Here is a 15,400-nt window from a genome sequence, read left to right on the forward strand (position 1 = left end):
AACTGTCTCTAAGACTGTTGCCCCTCCCCCCCCCACGTCTATTTTGAAATTAAGGGGTCTACTCAACAAGCCCTGTGGTGGTAGAAGAAACCAATAGACATTTACCAGACAGGCATATTGTGTACCTGACTCAGGTCAAAATATTTTCAATTTTTCCTTGTAGTTTATTTTTTAATTCATATGGTATTTAGTCATGCATTAACAATTTTCCAAATATTGAGGGCTTCTCCAGATAGGTCATTTTTATTGATTTCTAATTTAACTCTGTTGAAATGAGAAAAAATATCCTGTACATTTTTTTTAAAAATCTATTGAAGTTTTTTTGGTATGGCCTAACATATATCCCATCCCATTGCTCTGTGAACAATGAAAAAGGTGGTACACTCCGTGTTGGTTGCCTCCTGTGTTTTGTCATTCTCAGTTTAATAGCATCTCTTCTGTATTGATTTTTTCATTGTTCTTTCAATAATGGAAAAAAGTATTCAAATCAACAAATAATTATAAATTTGTCTATTTCTTTTTAGTTGTATAAGTTTTTGTTTCATTTTTTTCTTGGTCATTAGGCATACATACATTTACTATTATATCTTTAATCATTATAAACTATCTCTTTGTCTCGGGTAATCTTGTTGTGAAGTCTCCTTGAGATTAAAATATCTACCCCAGCTTTCTTGACCTCCTTTTCTTTGCATGTCAGATGCATTTTGATTGAAAACTGGACATTGTGGAGAATATGTTATAGCAACTCTAACTCCATTTTCTTGTGAAGATTATTGAGTTTTGTTCTGTAGGCAGTGGCTAGGTTTCAAATTTCAAACTGTCTTTCCTGCATTTGCTATTATCTCTGCAGATGTTTTGTTGGTGGTTTCTCCCCAACTTTTTTTTTTTTCAAACTTTCATCCTGAATGTCCTTCCTGTACCTGATTAAATTAGTGATCAGCCAAAGCTCTGGGTAGAAATTTGCTCAAGTTTTGGGCTCATTCTTTCTCTGTTTCTGAGCTTTTTCTCAACCCCACTTAATTTCAAACTGCTCTTCCAGACCCAGCCTGTGTTCTCCAGTGTTTCAAGCTGACTAGCTTGTGGGAAAGAAAAAAAAAAAAAAAAAAAGCAGACTTACAAAACTCACCCAGTTCAAATGTGTTCTTGAAAGGCAGACTCTCTTATTTCTGTCTGCTATTGTTCCAGAGTGTGATTTCCATAAAGAGGGGAGATTTCATGTCACCATCTCCTGGGTTCACTGTAGTTCCAGTGACAGGTAAAAGAGAGGCCTCCTCAAAATATTCAGAACAGATACCCCCAAAATGTGCCACTCTGGCATGAAGATTGTTTTCAGCTGAGGACAACAGAGGAGCTGCAGGCTTAAAAGAAATTTATACCACTGCCTCAACTACCTAGAAGAATGAAAATAGGGGGGTCTTACCCAGAATCAGTGTTCTTACCAGAATAAACGTTTCTATCTGAAAAGCCTGCCTATGCTACCGGGCACACATCTAATTATGGAGTATCTGCTGTTCCTCATCTCCTCTTCATGTGAGTGCCCCTCCTCCCTCTCTCTTTGAAACCCCAAGTTTCATCCCATTTCTTAGCTTAGGATATAGACGCACGCCAATTTTTGCCTCACAGACTTTGGAACCCACATGTCTGCTTAGATTCCCTGTATGTATGGAATAACATTGTGTTCTCCTGCTAACTCTTCTGACAGGAGTTTGATTAGTTAACCAGGCAGAGAAAAACCCAGAGAGGTTGGGGACATTTCCTTTCCTTCCCAACACCGGTAAGAGATAATTTCCCTGGAGTCTGGCAAGGCTGTATCAAAAGGGATAAAAGGATGGAAAAATCATCTGATTGAGCCAGTGGATGAAGAGCAGAGGACACTGGGGTGTGCTAGTGGAGGGGAGTACCGTATTGCTGGGAATTTTAAGGGTAGAAGGTAAGTACTGGCCAAGTTGTTCCTCCTGTGATCCTACCAGTCCTTGATAGAGGCTTTGAAAATCACGAAAAATTTTGTTGAATTTGTATTTTTCATGAAATCATTAGAAGGCCTGGTTCCACTTGATATTGACTCACATCACTTAGAACATGAGTCAATAGCAACAAACTCATGAAGATGCTGTCTGAATGACAACACAGATACACCTATAATTCTGGGCTAATTTCAGACTTAGAGAATTGTAATGACTGTAAAGATTTCTTAGTTTCTCCAAATGGTAACATTTCGCCCCATTTGTTTCCTTATTCTTTTTGATCTTTATATGTGCATAATCTCTCTCTCTCTCTCTCTCTTCCTCTGTGTGTATGTAGTGACCACCTACATACACAGTAAATTGCAGCTATAATGTCCTTTCATCCTTAAAACTGTTTGATGTCTATTTTTAAGCATAAAAACATTCTGTACAAAGCCCAATACAGTTATTAAAACCAGAAAGTTAATGTTGATGCAATACTACTATCTAATATATAAACCTTATTTAAATCTCAATAGCCTCACTAATGTTCTTTTTTAAAAAAGAAGAAAAAAAGAAGAAAAAAAAATTCTGGGTAAGGATCCAGCCCAGAATCGTATTTTGTATTTATTTGTCACATCTCTTTAACCTCTTTTAGTCTGAAACCATTTCTCAATCTGTGTTTGTTTCCTGCTTCAGGTGTATCATGTAAACATAGATTTAGTGGCTAAAAGAAACACTATGTACTTTCTTATAATTCCGAAGGTCAGAAGTGCAAAATCAGCTCATTAGGTTAAGTTAAGGCATTAGCAGGACAGGTTCCTTCTGAGGCTTTCCTGGAGGCCCAGTTTTCTTGCCTGCTTCAGTTTCTAGAGCCCTCACTGGTTCCTTGTTAACTGCCTCCTTGCATAACACCAATCTGTTACTTCCATCATCATATCTGCTACTTCTAACCTGACCTTCTTTTCTCCCTCTTATGAGGGTCCTGGAGATTATAGTCCTAGATAATCCAGAGTCAGTTTCCATCTCAAGATCCTTAATTTGATCACATTTGCAAAGTCTCTTTTAATGTGCAAGGTAACTGCTGTGAAACGAAAGTTTGTGGTCTCAACCTCTAAGCCGCTCAACTTCCTCCTCCCTTTGTATATCAAAACTTGAATCCTCAATGTTTTAGAGTCTGGAAATGGAACTTTAGGAGGTGATAAGGTTGTGAAGATGGAACACTCATGAATGGAATTAGTGGCTTTTTAAAAGCGGTATGAGAAAGATGATCTCTGTCATATTAGGAAGGAAGGCAAACAACCAGGAAGACACCCCAGGTTCAGCAGAGCTGCCCACACCATGGCCTTGGACTTCCCAGCCTCCAGAACTGTGAGAAATAAACTTTTGTTGTTTAAGCCCCCTCGCCTAAGGTCTCTGTTACAGTGGCCCAAGCTAAAAGAGTTAACACATCTGTCCAGATATTAGGTTATGGTCATTTTGCTGGCATGGGGAAGAGTGGTTTAATCAGACTACCACAGTTTTCGTGAAAATAATTTTAAGTCCTTTTGAGTAGAATGTGGATGGAAAGGAACAAGGAAAGGCAGAGGTGAGGGTGAGGGACAGCCATGGGAAGGGCAATTAAAAGACATTCAGGGGAGGGAGAAGAAATGAAAAGACACCAATTACCCTGGATTTCTGGTTTGGCAAATTGCTCACGATTTAGGTGTCTGTGGTGGGTACAAGGAAAAAAGAAATATGCCTTGGCTAAACTTATTTTCTCAGTGTTAAAATATGGGGGAAGTTTGATGCCTGAGAAAAAGAAGGTTCTGCTTTATTAAATTCTATCCCAGGGCCTCCCTGGTGGCACAGGCGGTTGAGCGCCACACTGTGAAGCTGTGTGCAGCCTCTGCAGCACAGGTTCCATCCTGGCTGGCCGGCGAGAATCCCACATGGTAAAGCAGACCTCTCCTGTCTCACCTGCTGCTCCCCTCAGCAGTGTATTTCGTCAGTCTGCCTGTTCTGTTCCCCTGCTCTGTCTCTGGTGAATCCTCTTACCCTCCCGCGCATCTGGCCTGTAACCCGGTTCTTGTATAAATAAATAAATCTTTAAAAAAAATAATTCTATCCCAGTATATCAATTGTAGAATCTTCTCACAGAATATTCACAACTTCATCCCTGTGGATATTTTTCCCCCTGCAAGTGAGTAAACTTATCTGCCTCTTCACAAATCATTGTACAAAAAGCCATTGATTATCTTTATGTGAAGTAGAAAGTGGAGTTCAAAAAGAAAATCAACCCTTTCTCTCTCCAGGACATGTGGTATGAGGCAACATAGCCACCCTCCCATCCCCCCATTCCATATACACATCTGATGTTCTTCTTGGCCTACACAACGCAGTCTGATTCTTCTTAGGTTTCCCAGTCTGTGCCATAGCTGTTACCATAGTGATGCTGTAGAGCAGCTGGCAAATTCACCCTTAGAATCAGCAAAGGTTCAGAATCTGAGCTGAGCTCAATCAAATGACTGAACAATGACAGTATTAGGGGAACTGAAATTCCTCCACTAGCAGAGATAAGAGCTACATGAAAAGAGAGAGGTGAGCTCTCAAATCCCAAGGTCCAGTTTTTGGGGCATTGAGATGAATAATAACTTTTAATCTTGGATCACACAGAAAGACAGTCATGATGACGAAAAAAGATTCTCCTTTCTCCATCTTCTGTAATGCCTAGCTTAGAATTGCCCTTTTTAAAAATACCAAACATGTTTCAAGGTAAGTCATTTTCTGTGGCCCCTAAGATAATTTAAGATTAAGATAAGATAATTTGGCTCTTAAGATAATTTCCAAGTGGGTTTTGGAAACATCGTGTTCTCAAAACCCTAAATATTTTGTTACAGCTATTAACCTATAATTTGGGGGCCAGGAATACAGTGTGCTCTTACATTTCATCCCAGTTTCAAACTTAAAGTCACTAAGAAAATACCTATGGAATGGGGTACTCCTTTTGGTTTGGCTGCTGTATTCCTGAAATTGCAAATGATGAAAAATATATATGCCAAGTTTTAGTGGAAATCATTTCTAAACACTTACAAAGGTAGAGCCAAAGCTATGTCTTTGTGATTCCAGTGAGGTGAACCCTTCCAGCTAATACCCCTAGTAACTTGCAAATTAGGAAAATAAATTTGTCCATTAAAACAAATGTCATCTCATTGTTCCAATACTACGAAGAATTTGACCTCATAGTAGATGGTAAGGAGACCAAGATGAGTTCAGAAGAAAAAGAATGTATATTTTTACATTTACTATTGGGTGTCCTTTTGTTTCCAGAAAGTTAGCTTTTTATGTCCCTTCTGTGAGTTCCCTGACTCTGATCTTAATCAACCTCAAGCTTGCTTTCTGTCAGGGTAATCTTTCCATTTCCTATGGCTATCCAGCTATACAGAAGTAAGCTTACGCAGCCAAAAGAATCAAGCTTCTGGGCCTCCCCTGGTGGCACAGGCAGTTCAGCGCAGCACTGTGAAGCTGTCCACAGCCTCTGTAGCGCAGGTTTGATCCCCGCCGGCCAGTGAGGGTCCCACATGGCATGGCAGACCTCCCCTGTCTCACTCGCTGCTCCCCTCATCAGCGTATTTAGTCAGTCTGCCTGTTCTGTTCCCCGCTCTGTCTCTGGTGAATCCTCTCACCCTCCCGTGCATCTGGCCGTACCCCGGTTCTTGTATAAATAAATAAATCTTAAAAAAAAAAAAAGAATCAAGCTTCTAACAACAAATCACAATAGAAAATGACATTCTTTCATTCGCATTTGATGAACTGATTTGTAATACGGAGAGCTGAGCTTCTACTGGAAATGCTCATGTTCGCAAACAGTTTGTTGCTTGCTTAATAAGATATTCATGTCAAGCAAAACTCTCTGCATTTTCTTTTGGCAGAGGCAAGGAGTGGATAGTGGACACTATATCGTGTTTGTTTGTTGAAGTTCTAGTTTTATTTTGGGAGGTTTTAGTGCTGAATGATAAGCCTCTCCAGATGTTCAGAACAGGCCTTCCCAAGTGTTGAATGTCACTTTGGCATTCAAATTATTCTGAACTGAGGTCCATCATGGCCCTGTAAGCTCACAAGCAACTTTTACCACTGCCTTAACTACCTAGAAGAATGAAAATTGGTGTCTCGTTCATAATGAGGGTTACTGCCCGAAATAACCTTTTATCTATAAAGCCTATCTAGATGGCAGGGTAAACAACTAATGACAGAGCATCTGTTCATCATATGAGTCACCCTCTCCTTGTCACATGAGCCCTCTCCTCTCTCTTTGAAGCCCCAGGCTCCTTAGCTCAGGACATATATGCCACCAATCTACCAATCTGCCCCACTGTCTCTGGAATCCTCATGTCTACATGTACATTTCCTTGTACTTAAGTAATTTGTTCTCTCTCTCTCTCTCTCTCTCTGATGTTAATTTGATTTTTCAATCAGCCTAAGAACACAGAGGTAGGGAGAGATTTTCATTCCTCCCACACAGTAGTCTGTTCAGTGAATGGCAAAATGCTTCTCAGAACTCACATCTGACCCTCCTTGAAGTTGTTAAATCAATCAAACAAGAAGCCCATTGGCCAGATGTGGCTCTGATGTCATGATGCTCAATGCAAGCAACCAAAACCTAAACCTGTAAATGCCTCAAGGTCACCAAATCAAAAGTTAGGCTAACCAATCACAATCGACCAACAAGGCTTTAAGCTTCAGTAATTTCTTACTTTGCTTGCACCTTTTTCCCTACAACAGTCTCACAGAGCTCCTTTAGGTAGAGGTCTTTGGTTTTGCACCGCCCCATTTGACTCAATTTTTGCTCAACTAAAATCTCAGTAATAGTAATATGTCTGTATTTTAACAAAACTTAAGTCAGTCTCTATTCAGTTTCTCTTCTGTGAGGGAAGAAAATGTCTTATTGAAATGGGATAAAGCCAAAGGGCCAAGGGTTAAGGGGCTTATGGGTCCTCACCTGAGTGCTTACAACTGAAGCACATGACTGGAAAACAGTCACATGGGCACAGAGCAGGATATCTATGATTCCAGCAGACCTGATAAAGGAGGAGTCCTGGAGCCCTCAGTGGCTTTCTCAGGCTTATTGAGCTTTTACATGTAGTGCAGCAACCAGGTACACGGCAGGCCAGGATGCTGGGGGCCAGGAGGCTGGCAGGTCCCCAAATACGTGGCAAGTCTTCACTCAAGGATTCTCTGGCCTTCTTTCTTCCCTTTTCTCTCCCGTCTAGGCTTCTCTTGGTGATTATCTCAATACTAAGGCACCTCCCACAGAAGCAAACAACACAGCTTACAACAATGTAACAACTGCAGGTGCCCCATAAGGCAGAGCAATCCTAATGGTGGGAGGGCAGAAAAACCGGAAAACCAATTACCCTACAGGGGCAAATACAGGGAGAGTCAGGAGAGGGGAGAGAGAAAAAAGAGAGAGCTAGTCACAGGCCTGAACGTGGAAGATGGCTGCTAGGCCCCTCAGCAGAAGAAGCATAGTCAGCACATGCAGGAAGAGGACAGCCCATTTGCTGAAGCCTGGGGCAAATGCTGGGATCCAGCTGCACACTGGGAAGAAGCCTGGTGTAGGGTAAATGGTTTTCAGGCTTTTCTGCCCTCCTACCATTGGGATTGCCCTGCCTGGTGGGGCACCTGCAGTTGTTACATTGTTGTCAGCTGTTTGTTTACTTCTGTGGGCCATGGGAGGGGGATTGAGATAGTCACCAAGAGAAGTAGAAGCAAGAGAAGAGGCAGAAGAGAGAAGGGGAGAAAGAAGCCAGACAAAGACGGGCAGAGGGAAGAGTTGCCAGAGGCTTGGAGGCTTATGGGCCTCCTGGTCCCCCTGGCACCCCTGCCTGCCGTGTACCTGTTTGCCACACTACATGTAAAGCTCAATAAAAGCCTGAGAAAGCCACCCAGGGCTCCAGGACTCTCCTTTACCCATCTGCTGGATCATAGATAACCTGCTCTGCCCTATTCTGGCACTACACCTGGTGGCCCTCTAAAAAGCAGACCAGAGAGGTGAAGGGTCTGGTGTTGTCCACCACTGAGGAGCTGAGTAAGAGAGAAGGGGGGTCTCCCCGGTGGTGCAGCGGTTGAGCGCTGGGTTGCGAAGCTGCCCGCAGCCTCTGCAGTGCCGGTTCGATCCCCGGCTGCTCCCCGGCCCCGGAGGAGGGTCCCACATGGTGCGCAGACCTCTCCTGCCGCCTGCTGCTCCCTGCTCTGGCTCTGGTGAATTCTCTCACCCTCCCGCGCTTCTGACTGTACCCAGTGCTTGTATAAATAAATCAATAAATCTTTTTTTTTTTTAAAAGGCAAAGAGGGAAGAAAATAGAGGTAAAGTAAAACAAAACAAAAAAATACTCTTTCAAAAAAAAAAAAAAAAAAAGAGAAGCGGGTCCGGACACACTTGGTCCACATAAAAAAGAAAGGTGAGCTGGCCAAGTATGGTACAGCTTTTAAACCCTGTGGCAACTCCATCCTTCCCCCTTCCCAGCAGCCCCTCACTCAGGACATGGGGGTGGGGTGGGAATGGTAGGCTTCAGCCCACTCTCTGGGAAGAAAAAGCTGGGCAGAAGTCTCAGCCCAGCCCTGAAGGTGGAGCCATCACAAGGGCCCAGGGGTGCAGGCTCAGCTGCCCAGGCTGCAACAACAGTTTAACAATGAAAACAATGCCCTGTCTGTAAGTTTATTTATTCATAAATGATAAAATATTTGATTTACAAAATGTAATGAATGGAAGATTGAAATGGAAATAAAATGTCCACTACTTGCAGGAGTCCTAAACTGTAGTGCATTGGTTTCAAAGGTTTTTAATTTCTTATAAAAATGCTGCATATGTATTCCTATAACTTTCTTATCCCACTCAGCAATACACTGTAAGCTAATTTCAATGTTAAGAAATATAGATGTACAGGGGAAAAAAATAACAAAACAAAAAATAAAAGACAATTGTAAACCAGAGACATCCTGCAGGGGAGGAGGAGGGAAGAGGGATCAGAGGGAGGGAGGGAGGGAGGAGCACAGGGGACTGTGGTGATGGTGCATGGGTGCATTGGAAGGAAATTCTATGGGGATTACACCTGAGGGGGTGTGAAAAACAAACATTGTTTAAAAATGAACAATGATGGGGCCTCCCTGGTGGGCAAGGAGTTAAGACTCAACCTATGAAGCTATCCCCAGCCACTGCAGCATGAGTTCCATCCCCGGCCAGGGAGCTACCCCCATGGCATAGCAGACCTCTCCTGACTTGTGTGCTATCACACGCTGCTCCCCTCAGCAGTGTATTTCAGTCAATCTGCCTGTTCTGTTCCCCACTCTTCTGTCTCTGGTGAATCCTCTCACCCCCCACACCTCTGGCCTGTACCCCAGTTCTTGTATGCATAAATAAGTAAATCTTTTAAAAAAAATGAACAATGATGTAAAAAAATATAATAAAATTTAAAAATTAAAAAGGAAATATAGATGTATATAACAATTTTAATTGCTCTGTAGAATTCTATACTAAGGACATACTGTAATGTGGCTAGGTAGATACTGAAATTTTAAAATTATAAATAATGCTAAACATTTTTTTGTAGAGTTATATTTAAGCACTTCTTTGATCTTGTTTTCTTTAGACTACTAATTGCTGGATCTTTGGGTATGACATATTTCAAACTTTTAAAAGAAGTTAACAGATTGATTGGCACTCACTTAAAGTAGGGCAGTCATCACAAAAATAAAGTACAAAGGGAGATGTTCAGTACTTCTAATATTTTAGCATTTGGCAGCTTGACATGGTACATTTCTTTGTTGATATGCTAAATGTTGGCAAGCTAATCTTACTAGGCTTGGTCATCACTCAGTTTTAAGTATCCACACAATTGCTATATTAATAAAAGTATGTGCATGCAAAGAAAGAGAACATGTGTATTATTGGAAAAAATTAGTCTTCAAGGTTAACTAATTGAAATGTCAATGTAGTGTCAAAATGTGCTCCACGGCTTAGACATGTTTGGGTAAAGTGTCCTTGCCACTATATCTTTGAAGTGACTGTTACTCTGGTATCCAATTACTTTTAAAGCCTTATTCAATTACAAAGTGCAAATTAACCCAGCTTCTAGGTGAATCCATGAAATGTAACTTGAGGTTTTAGTTCAATGTTAGGTATAATGACTTAATCCATTATGAAGGGTAAATGTTACAGATCAGAACTATACTTGGATGTAAGCATAGGGGAGGAATGTCACCTGAACTCTCAACTGCTCCAAATAAGATCACATATCACCTACTTCATAAATGCCTTCAGCAGGAGATACTTAAAATCAAGTGAGCTTCAAATGTGCATAGACTACTTATAAGATAAGAGATGTCAACTTCAATTTACTGTATGTCAGTATGTATTTGTTCAAAGTCAAGGTGTTTCCTGAGGTTCTGGTGAAATGCCAGATGTATCCCGGAGGGCATGGTGGTGGCCCTTCCTGGAGAACTTTACAACAGCTGGGGTGCAGTTTCAGCAGATTTCACAACTCTTTAGCTAACTGGAATGGTGTTCTTAGCCAGTGAATTATTCTTATTCTTACTCTGAGGTGGGTCAGTGAATTTATCCTTATTTTTCCTCTGAGGTGGGGGTGACGGTGCTGATAATGCAAGATGCTAAACATTCCTGGGTTCCTGGCCATATGCTACCACTGCATGCCTTCAGGTATCAGAAATTCATAACTGAAGGTATTGGTATAACTATGGTATTGGGATGAGAATATTATCTTCATAAGCATAGTTTGTTAGACTCAATATGTGCTTAAATTGATATTCTGTGTTATATTGATATTCTCCTTTATTGATCTTAGATTCATTTAAAAGCTGATCCCTCTTCCCTCCTCCTCCCCTGCAGGATGTCTCTGGTTTATAATTGTCTTTTATTTTGTTTTGTTATTTTTTTCCCCTGTACATCTATAATCATGCACCAGTTAGGATTTAGATGGGTGACACAGATGGGACATGGTGATTAATAAATGAGAGTTCTATCACACAAGCACACTCAGCCGTTAATTTCCTTTTTTTTTTTTAAGATTTATTTATTTATTTATGCATACAAGAGTTGGGGTACAGGCTGGAGATGTGAGGGGTGAGAGGATTCACCAGCGACAGAGTGGGCAACACAACAGGCCGACTATCTGAAATACACTGCTGAGTGGGGCAGCGGGCAAGACACGAGAGGTCTGCTGCGCCATGTGGGTTGCTCATTGGCCGGCCGGGATTGAACTGGTGCTATAGTGACTGTGGATTGCTTCACAGTGCGGTGCTTAACCCCTTGCACCACCAGGGAGGCCCCCGGATGTTAATTTCTGAGAGACAACATGTAAGATGGTTGGTATGGACTGAAAATATACATATAGTGAGAAAAAAAATACATGAGTTATTGCGTTTTCAGTATTATTTTCTTCAAGATATAATGAGATAAGGAATAAAAGGAGTGATACATATTGGAAAGGAAGCAAAAAAAATATTTGCACATAATGTGATTGCTGTCCAATCCCCTCCAAAATTCCAAGAAATCAGGAAGAGAGTTTTTTTTAAGGTAATAAGGGTAAGTCAAAATAAAAATAGATATATATCTTTCCAATCTGGTACTTATAACCAATTGGAAAATAGAATTTAAATTGTTATTCTCTTTAGAAACATAACCTATGCATTTTCTAGATATAAACTGGATAATAATTAAAATAAAAAAATGAAACTTTACTGAAACATAGGAAGACTTGAGAAAATGGAGAAAGATGTTTTCATAGTTGAGAAAACTAAATATATTAGAAAATGTTCATTTATCCCCACATTCTTCTAGAAATGTAATACACTATATCAAAATCTCAATGGACTTTTTTTTTTTTTTTAAAGATTTATTTATTGATTGATTGATTGATACATACAAGCACTGGGTACAGTTAGAAGCGCGGGAGGGAGAGAGAATTCACCAGAGCCAGAGCGGGAGCAGAGCAGGCAGAAGGACTGAGTACACTGCTGAGGGGAGCAGCGGGCGGCAGGAGAGGTCTGCGCGCCATGTGGGACCCTCCTCCCGAGGCCGGGAGCAGCCGGGGATTGAACCGGCGCTGCAGAGACTGCCGGCAGCTTCCCAACCCAGCGCTCAACCGCTGCGCCACCGGGGAGGCCCTCAATGGACTTTTGTTTATAAAGTTTAAAGATTGTTTTGATTCTCTGCTCCTATAATAGTGGCCATTGTAAATTTGATAATAAATCTAATAATTAGGTTTCCTGAGGCACAATTGGACTGGAGAAGCCTCTACCACTGTGGAGGAAATTATTTTATTGTGACTTTCCTTTCTGGTTGGAAGAGATATAGTTCAAGAACTAATTGAGAATACTGGTTAAGAGAGTCTCTGCTACAGCTATGTGAATTATGGATCCAGTTAAATAAAGTATAAAAAGAAGGGGGGCCTCCCCAGTGGCGCAGCGGGTTGAGGGCTGCGCTGTGAAGCTGTCTGCAGCCACTGTGGTGCAGGTTCGATCCTGGCCAGCCAGCAAGAATCCCACATGGCGCAGCAGACCTCTCCTGTCATGCCTGCTGCTCCCCTCAGCAGTGTATTTCTATCATCTGCCTGTCCTGCTCCCTGCTCTGTCTCTGGTGAATCCTCTCACCCTCCCAGGCCTCTGGCATATACCCCAGCTCTTGTATAAAAAAAATAAATCTTTAAAGAGAAGGGCCTGATTCTTCTCACAGAAACCTTTTTGTTTCATTTTTTTTCCAAAAAAGAAACATGAGAAGTTAGAATGATAAGGGTGAAATTTCCAATCAGTAGAGGAACTAATTGATTATTCAATTAAAGTATAAGCAATGTCTGTTGCTTATCCTCTGGAAAAAATGGTTTTTATCTACATCAGGTATAAAAATAATTACAACTGAATCACAGGCAAAGGCATAATGAAGAGCTAAATGAAAATATAGAACATTTTTATTATTTTGGAATTAATACTTTTCCTTTTATGATGATACCCAAAGAAAATACTGACACATTTGACATAACAATTTTAAACTCCCTTATAGTAAACAAGTAACAGTAAAGAAAACAAAAATTTAGCAAAAGGGAAATAAAGGAAAAGGCTGGAGAAAATATTGGTCACATAAATAAGATACTAGAGGTTACTCTGTAATATATGAAGACTTCCTGAAAATGCATTAGAAGAATAAAACAATCCAATGGGAAATTAAACAAAGATTTTCCATAGAAAAGCCATGGGAGATGCAAACATCCAATATTCTTTTTAACACATTCAACCACATACATAATGAAACCCAAGCTAATTAAATCTAATAGACATTTTTAATTATATAGGACATATTAACAAGACTGATAACCTTGGCTGTATTAGTTTGTGAGGGTTGCTGTAACAAAATGCCACAGATAGGATAACATAAACAACAGGCATTTTTTTCTCACAGTTCTGGGGCTTGAAGTCCAAGATCAAGGTCCTGGCTATTTGGGTTCATGGTGAGTGCCATTTCCTGGTTGCAAGACTCTGGCCTTCTGTGTCCTCACACAGCAGAGAGAGCTGGTGTCTATTCTTATAAGGTCACTAATGCCGCCATGCAGTACCATCCTCATGACTCATCTAAATCATCTAAATCTAATTATCTCCCCAAAGTCCTATCTCCTAATGCCATTACAACATCTGAACTTCGGGAGGACATAATTCAGTTGATAGCACTGGGTTTTTTTTTTTTTTAAAAGATTTATTTTATTTATACAAGAACTGGGGTACAGGCCAGAGGCGCGGGAGGGTGAGAGAATTCACCAGAGACAGAGCGGGGAGCAGAACAGGCAGATGGACCGAAAACACTGCTAAGGGGAGCAGCGGGCCCGGCAGGAGAGGTCTGCTGCGCCATGTGGGTATCTCCCTGGCTGGCCGGCCATTGAACCTGTACTGCAGAGGCAGCAGACAGCTACCCCGCACTGTGCTCAACCATGCTATGCCACCTGGGAGGCCCAGCACTGGGTTATTAAAAGTATTGGGAAAGGGACTCTCCTTCCAGTCTCCTCTCCGCTGGAATAAAAACAGAGCCCATAACTCATAGGTAAAATAGTTTTACAAACCACCAACTGAAAGGGAAACGGGAATTTGTGTGTGCTGGGCACAGGATCACCTTTCAGCAACTCAGGTGGGAGCCCCAGGCCCCTATGTCTCTTAGCAAGACCATAAGGCAACTTTTCCTCCTCTTTCACAGCTTTAGGACCTCCAGTAAGGACCATCTCTGTCCTCTGGCTTTAAAACTGAAAAACTTTATAACTGAAAAACTCATTTCCCCCAGTGGTTGGGCCTGTTGGATGCCAATAGCACGCAGCTGAGTTCCCTCCAGAGTTTGCCCTTCATTGAAGAAAGCCACCTCCTCAAGCTCCAGCCCCCTTCCCAGGCCCCTGGTAGCCACGTCCAGTGACTGACTGAATCAAGGGTATGAAGACTGGCTTCCCTGCCTCAATTCCGGTCAGCCCTGAGAGGGCAAATAAGGTACTTCTAAAATTATCTTTAGCACACAAATAACCCAGGCCAGAGCTCATGGAATACTGGAATGCATGGAGTTCAACAACAATCTTAGAGCAAAACATTTTCAGGAAGCATAGGAAAAAATTGTTAAAAACCCCAAGTACCTTAATTTTGTCTTTTATGAGCACATTAAGCCCGCTCTAAGTGCTTGCCTAGCTTTCTAAGGTTTAGGGTGAAGACATGAATAAGGGTTAGTACAGTAAGCCACAAACCAAGCTCCGAACTGAGGATGGAGGCATGTTGCCTACTGCCACCTTGAGGCAGAACTGTGTAATGAAGATGGGCTGCAAAGCGTAAGATGTGGGGCCTTGGACAAACGCTAAGTGACTTGGAAAAGATAATTAAATGTTCTGTTTTCTCTTTTAAAAAAAGGTATTGCTAACATGTTACTTAAAATAGGAGACAATGTTTTGAAAGATAAGTGATATAAAATATTAACTCTTCTTTATCACAGCAAATGCAGTACTGTGATCTTTTAAAAAGGGCCAAACTTATTTTTCCAGGGTTATTCTTTTTTCTTGATTAAGATGTTGAACAGGTGATGGCTGATTAGAAATGGAGAATGTGGTGAATGAGGAAATTTTCTGGCTTCCTTATCTATTCCATTTCCCTAATTCTCTAGAATGAGGCTACCTTTTTGGATTAGAACAAGCTTTGAGGAAGATGTCAGATGGCTGTGTGGGGCCTTCAAAAATTTTTTCACCAGTAGCTGGAGAAGATGATTATCTACCTGGTGAGAGTTGAAAAGGTCTATAAAGGTTTCTTCTCGATATCTACACTAGCATACTGAAGTGTGTGTTGAAGTTAGGGATAACCTAACTGATTTTTCGGCTCCATTTCCCTGAGATTCTCTCAACTCTGCCCACCTCTATGTTGTCTTCATCATCAATTTGGGTCGTTCCTGCTTC

Source organism: Talpa occidentalis, unplaced genomic scaffold (genome assembly GCF_014898055.3).
Source record: "Talpa occidentalis isolate TD23 unplaced genomic scaffold, MPIMG_talOcc4v2.1 talOcc4.7, whole genome shotgun sequence".
In the NCBI taxonomy this organism is placed as follows: domain Eukaryota; kingdom Metazoa; phylum Chordata; class Mammalia; order Eulipotyphla; family Talpidae; genus Talpa; species Talpa occidentalis.